The sequence below is a fragment of the Pipra filicauda genome, unplaced genomic scaffold (assembly GCF_003945595.2).
Source record: "Pipra filicauda isolate LSUMZ 115617 unplaced genomic scaffold, ASM394559v2 scaffold628_size223124_pilon, whole genome shotgun sequence".
NCBI lineage: Eukaryota > Metazoa > Chordata > Aves > Passeriformes > Pipridae > Pipra > Pipra filicauda.
Window position 1 is genome coordinate 200,443 of NW_024104785.1, and position 6,360 is coordinate 206,802.

General features: G+C 41.8%; 1 long non-coding RNA gene across 3 annotated transcripts; it reads left to right on the top strand.

Moving 5' to 3' along the window:
• The first annotated feature begins 2,627 nt into the window (after positions 1-2,627).
• On the top strand, positions 2,628-6,112 carry LOC120324647. 3 transcript variants are annotated; one of them, XR_005566116.1, is made up of 3 exons: positions 2,628-3,708; positions 4,159-4,230; positions 4,909-6,112. It is a non-coding gene; the product is annotated as an uncharacterized LOC120324647 (long non-coding RNA). The 3 variants fall into 3 exon arrangements; XR_005566114.1 differs by lacking the exon at positions 4,909-6,112 and adding an exon at positions 4,393-4,893; XR_005566115.1 differs by lacking the exon at positions 4,909-6,112 and adding an exon at positions 4,683-4,885.
• Positions 6,113-6,360: the final 248 nt, after the last annotated feature.

Consider the following 6,360-nt stretch of genomic DNA (forward strand, 5'->3'; position numbering starts at 1 on the left):
CCAGCTCAGCAAGCTTTGTGTGTGCACACACGTATGCCAGGCTTTGACTGGGATATTTTCCCTCACACCAGCCCAGTAGGATTAGTGTCTGTTGTGCTCCAGCTGCACCCATCTGCCCGGTGACCCCAACCATGCATATCTTTGGTATCTGCTTGCTTACTGAGTAACTTTTTGTACACTGTTTTCTTTCTGACTCTAGACAGTGATATTAGAATAAGCTTTCTAGCTTTTTATTTCTGTAGAAAAAGGCATGAGGTAGGAAAATAAGTCTCTCTTAAGAAAATACACTTTTTGAAAGACTAAAAGAAGTGGCACTGTGCGTGTAAGAAAAGGTAGGCCTGAGGCTTAGGATTCATCACTTTAAACTTCATTTTGATCTCATGTTTAGCTTTTGCTAAAAAGTAGAGCCAATAGCATTGGAAGAATTTTTAACAAAATTTAATTAAATTTATTTTTTTCAAATTGACTCTTGATAAGAATGGAAGAATCCCAGGGAACTGGGATATATGTGCAGTGACAAACCCATAGACGTAAAGAATTTTAAGATTTGGAGAGGGAAAAAAGTAATTTGTGGAAGTGATTTAATTTTATTTACAGAATTTAATCAAGATAACTCTAAGTAGTCAGGCTTTGACCCTTGGTGGATTCAGTTCCGTCTCAAATCTCTTGAGTAATGCTAGGTAATACTTCATCTATCTTCCTCCTTCCCACTGGTGAGGGGAATGAAATATATCAGTTTTAGGCACCTCATACTGTGTGAAGAGTGGATATGCATGTGGCAAGATGTGTATGAAGCTCTGTAATACACTGTTTTTATATGAATCCATGTAAAATTGTGGAACCATCTCACCTGTTTGTGGCAGTTGTCTTGCACTGAGTTTAGATCATCACTTCTTTGGGCCAGAACACAGCTCACTTTCAGAAAGATCCCGGGGGGTTCCCCAGCGTGGAAGTGGCCCTCGCTCCCCAGGCACTCAGGGAAGCTTGGGATCTTCACCGAGGGTTGTTCTTGTCTGGCCTCAATCCTATGATCTACTATTTACACCTTAAATTCATTGTGCAGTATGCAATTTTTGGATGCCCCTTTCCAGTAAAACCATAGGAGGCTTTAGAGTTGCAATTGTTTCCTTAAACAACTGTTGCCTTCCTAAACCTGGAGAAGTGGTTGTTTGTCTTCTCTTCCTGTATTCACGTAGTTTATTTGATAAAAAGTGAACTTGCAAAACTTCAGACTAGGGCTGAATATTTTTAAAAGATCAACATTTAAAAATAAATTTAACATGGATTTTTTAAATTTGTCCACTTACAGCCTAAGGGTAAGATTATTACTTCTGAATATTTTCCCTTCTCCTTCCAGACTGACATAATTGACCACAGTTTTGCAGTGGGACGGGTGCAGGACTTCGAGACTTTCAGGATGCCCTGAATCAAGAGACCTCCTGTGTCAGTAACCTGACTCGTTCTATGGGTTTAGCGTTGGATGAACTTTTCAGTTCATCGAAGGGAAAGGTCTTCCTTTTTTTATTACCTCTCCTAAAAGCCTGGAGAAGAGCAAGTTCCAGGAGAACATTTTTGATGTGCAGAAATGCCTGGTAGGAGGGTGTAAGGAAGGCGAGCGGCAGACTCTGTCCACTGGGGCGTGGGGAAAGCACAAGAGACAGCAGACACAAGGGGAGATATAGGACACTGTGTTTAAACAGAAGAGAAAAGAAAATGCTTTAATTTTACAGATTCTGCACTGCAACAGATGGTCCAGAGAAATTGTGGAATCTCCATCCTTGGAGATGCTTAAAACACTTTTGCTCAGGCAAAGTCATGAGTGACCCATTGTACCTAATCCTGCTTTTTGAGCAGGAGAGATTGGACTAGATGGTCTCCAGAGGTATTGTCCAACCCCCACCATTCTGTCCTTCTGGAAAGGGGCTTTGCACTGCCCTTTGGAACTGGAATCTGTTGATGACCCGTGTTGAGGATTTGCTGATTTGAACATACAATAAGCTTAGCAGCTTGTCACACTGAATAATTTAATATTGAACTGTGATTAATCACAAGATGAAAGCTAAGATAGGCTGGTAAGAGGCAGTGTTCTTTGCTGCAGCATTTCCCACCTGAGGTAATTTTCCTTGTTCTGAAAGTGTCAAGTACAGTTGGGCAATGTACTACGTAGGAAGAAGGGAAAGAATCTCAAAAACAAATAAATGAACAAAAAAACCCCTTTATATTTGCTTGTGCAAGAAGATTGTTCTTCCACTCAGCCAGGTTTTGAGAGGACAAATTAATTGTTTCTCTGACAAAACTATACATTGGAGGCTGTTAATGATCCCATAGTCTGTGCTAAAGGTTTTAGCTGATTGTGTTTGTCATCAGCTTTTACTAAAGAAAGAGCAAGCCTTCTTGGCTGTGTGGATATTACAGGAACGAAATGATTCCATTCATGTAGATAATGATAACAGAGCCAAAACAAAAATATTGCAAGTGTCCTATGTGGACCAATATACAGAATTTCAAAAGGGATTGTAGTGGTCCCATAGACAGAACTAACATACTTCCTGTTCCTTATTTGCTGATCAGGTCATATTTATCTGCCTGTCAGGACTGTTGGAGCACTGGATGGAGAGCAGGTCATATGGAGAGGATTAGGGAGTAAAAGGCAGCTTGTACTGAAGTGCAGGGAAAGTATAAATATTGATATATATTGGCACAGTGCCTGGCCTTAATGCTTAAAATCCTTTGGAGAGCTGTCTGCATATTTACTGTATTAATGATCAAATGCAAGGCTGTTTTGGGAAAGGTCTTCCATTTGGAAGTCAGTAGCTGAGACTGTCTTGCCTATGAAAAAGAGGGAGAATTTTCGTTAGAGGATGTAGGATTCTGGCTGGTAATAGTCTTAATTCAAGGTATTTTTAGAGAATTGATTTAATACAAGCAGAACAAATGGCCAGAAGTGTAATGAGAGACAAGTTGAAATTAGAAAGTAGATGTGCATTTTGAATGTATTGTCATAGCAACTGATTCAATTCTCCCTCTCTTGCTGTTCTGGGGACCTTTTAAATGTGCTTTGGCTAAATAAAAAGTATTAGACTATTTCAGAGCCAAAAGGTCAGTTCTTGTTGTCTCTTTTGCACTTTAATTCTAGTACACTGATACTTGCTAACCACTTATAACCCTAGATGCAGAATGAGAACTTGGGTTATTAACAATAAAGAAGTAAACAGCAGAAAGACTTGACCTTTCTTTTGAATTGCCCTACAGTGTTAAAAAATACCAAACAAACCTCCTTCCCCAAAGAAACACCCCCAAAATACCCCAAGAACTCACCAAACAGAAAATCACCGACAACCAAAAAGCAGAAGTAACAAACATGAACAGCAAGTGGAGGAAGAGTTTGAAAGCGGGCTGGACAGAAGCAGAAGTGTTACTGCCCACTCTTAGGCCACTGTGCTGATTAAATGGGTGTTGTTAGGTTTAGATCAGTAGTTCGTTGTTGTTGGGTTTTTCGGTGGTGTTGATTTTTTTGTTGTCGTTGTGGGGGATTGTTTGTTTGTTTGTTTTTATTTTTGTTTTTTTTTCTGTATTAAAAATCTGGCTCAGTTACTCTCTAGTTCTGGTGTGTTTTCTTTTCCAGGTGGTTGGTGTTTCTGCAGTGTTTGGCACAGGACTGGGGGAGATTTTTACCCAGCTTTCTAAAGCTGTAGATGAATAGGAGAGGTAAGGGGATAACTTCTGGTCTGTGACCCAGTGACCACTTCCTGAAGGTCCTGATTCATGAGTCTGCTCCTTTGATTTGAAGGAGTGCACAGCTGCCATAGCCAAGGTAGCTTAGGGTGTCCAGTATCAGCATAAAAAGCAGCAGTAAAAAGGAACTATTCAGAGATGAATTTTTGTGCTGTTCCATGAGAAAGTAAAAGCTATCTGTGCCAGCAAGTCTGTGAAGTAATTTTTTTCTTGTAATTCCATACCAAGTTTTGAATTGTTGCTGTTTTAATGAAGTATGTTCATTGATTTTGCATCCATTGGTTTCAGAATCCAAATCTGGGGAAAAAAGTACTGTCTTTCTGAAATGCCTCTCAAACATGAAAGCCTAGAGAAAACTTTTTTTTTGAGTAAAAAGGAGCCTCCAGGATGATCCTTATGCAATACAAATCATGTGTTTTTCAGACTGAATGCACTCCCTTTATTCACCTTTTCAGAGAGTATCGTCCAGAATACGAGCGCCTGAGAAAAACACTGGTAAGTGTTTTTAGCTGTTTTACATCTGAACAGTGTATCTGGGGTCACTTTTAGGCACACAATTGCCTTTATGTTGAGAGGGTCTAACATTTCATTTACTAGTCGTACTCACTGTGGGAAAACTGTCCTGAAGGAGTCCACCATTTGCCTTTTTTTTCCTAGATGTGGTGGAGCATATCTTTACAAAAATAAAGATTTTGTAAAACAGATGTTGCTCACTGGTTTAGTGCTAATATTTGAGCTAATTGTGTGAAAATGATTGGGAAATAAGATTGTGTCTTCCTTTCGGATGGATAGAGAGTTCTTAAAAATAAATTTCCAAAGGGATTTGTTGAGACTATCCCTGTATCTTCCTGCACCAGTGAAGAGCACTAGTTTGACTTAGTAAGAAAGACTGAATTGCAGTGCCAAAATCAGTAGCTCTGCTCACCTTGAGTTGTGGCTGTCCAAAGGACAGTTCTCTGCAGGCACAGCTACACAGAGTTTGGCTTCCCGGCGCTGCTGAAAACGTCCTAGAATCCCACCTGACTGGAGGTTGCTTTCCACGCTTAGTCAGAAGTTCTGTGAAACCTTAGTTGAAATGTAAGACCTGCATAGTGACTTCTGCTCTCCGACTGGGGGACAGGCTGCTGGGTTTGGGTGAGGTTTCTCTTCTCCTGATGTTTTAAATGTTCTCAGAATCCACAGGTAAGTCTTTGTCTACGGGAGAAAGCTCAAAATAAACAAAAGAGAGAGCAGCTGGAACACTTGTGGAAGGACATGGGCAGCGTGTGTGTGCAGGGCAGCACAGTGGCAGGTACCTCCCCAGGAAGATAAAGTTTACTGCAGAAGTTTTCTGAAGAGTTTGCCTTGTGAAGTAGTACAGTGCTTCTTTGTCCTCACAGCAGAAGTGTGAAAGCAGCTCCATGTTAGAGGAGCGGGGCTTTAGTTCCTGTGGGGTTGGTCACACTCAGCTCTTCCTGTGTCAGTCACAGGTTTGGAAGAAACCCTGCTGTGTAGCTAAAGCAGTGGACCTACTAGAAATAATGAAATACTTTAGAAAAGGTGAAACAGTCAGATCAGAATATGAGAAAGCTCTGCTGTTGGCTGCACTGTTCCTTAGATGAGGCGAGTAGGTGCTGATGGAGTCTGTCCTGTGTCTGGGATCCACAAGCAGCTTTCTGTCCCCTTAGAGCAGGTGTTCATTGCTGGGTTTCTGTGCAGATAGAAACCTTACCTTTAGCAAGCTGGTTGGTGTACAGCTGTTTCTGTTCCCTTCAAGGACCCGATGCTTCTGCAATGGGTCCCTCTGAGCTAATACTAACACGAGGAACTCTCGATGAAGAGCAAGAAGAGAGGGAGAGTGACGCTGATGGCATTGACCATGAAGGTAAGGGAATGAGGTCTAAAAGCTGCCTCTCAAGAAATCCCCTCTATATTTCATGTCCTGGATGGACTGTAAGGAGAGCCTAGAAAACAAGCAAACATTCAGTCACCTGACGTGTCAGAATGTGTAGCAGAAGCTCAGCAGGGATATCACTCTGTAACCTTTGTGAAAGTTCAATTGTAAATTTTCTATTCAAGTAATTAATAGGTGTATAACACACATAAAACAGAGAACTCGTTAGGCTTGGGGCATGCAGTGACCTCTGAACCTGATTGATGCACAGATGTGTCCATCATCTTTTTGGCCTTACAGTTTCTGCCCCTGGCTCTCTTCTCTTTTCCTGTGACTGTGGTCTTGGAGCAATCTTCTAAGTTGTTACAGTGTGATTTTTCTCTTCTATAGCTCACAGACTTAATCTTCATTCTTTCCCTGTTCCACTGATGGGTAGGATCACTTATTTCCTTTGCCCTGTAATGTAGCTGAAGATGGAATAGACTTTCTATGTTGCTTTGGCTATCCTGATTCTAGCTTTTTTTTGGAAACACAAGTAGAACAAGTACTGAAATAGCGCTGAACTTCAGCAGCAGCGGGGACTGCGCAGGAGAAGGAGGGTGGGCAGCGGGCCTGGGGCAGGCAGGGGGATGGGGGTGGGGGCGGGCACTTAAAAGATTTCGGCCAGGGAGCTGATCTCAGCCAGCACCCAGTCGGGGCAGTCTGAGTCCCCGTAGAAGCAGAACTGCTGCGTGGGGAGAGGCGGTCAGAGG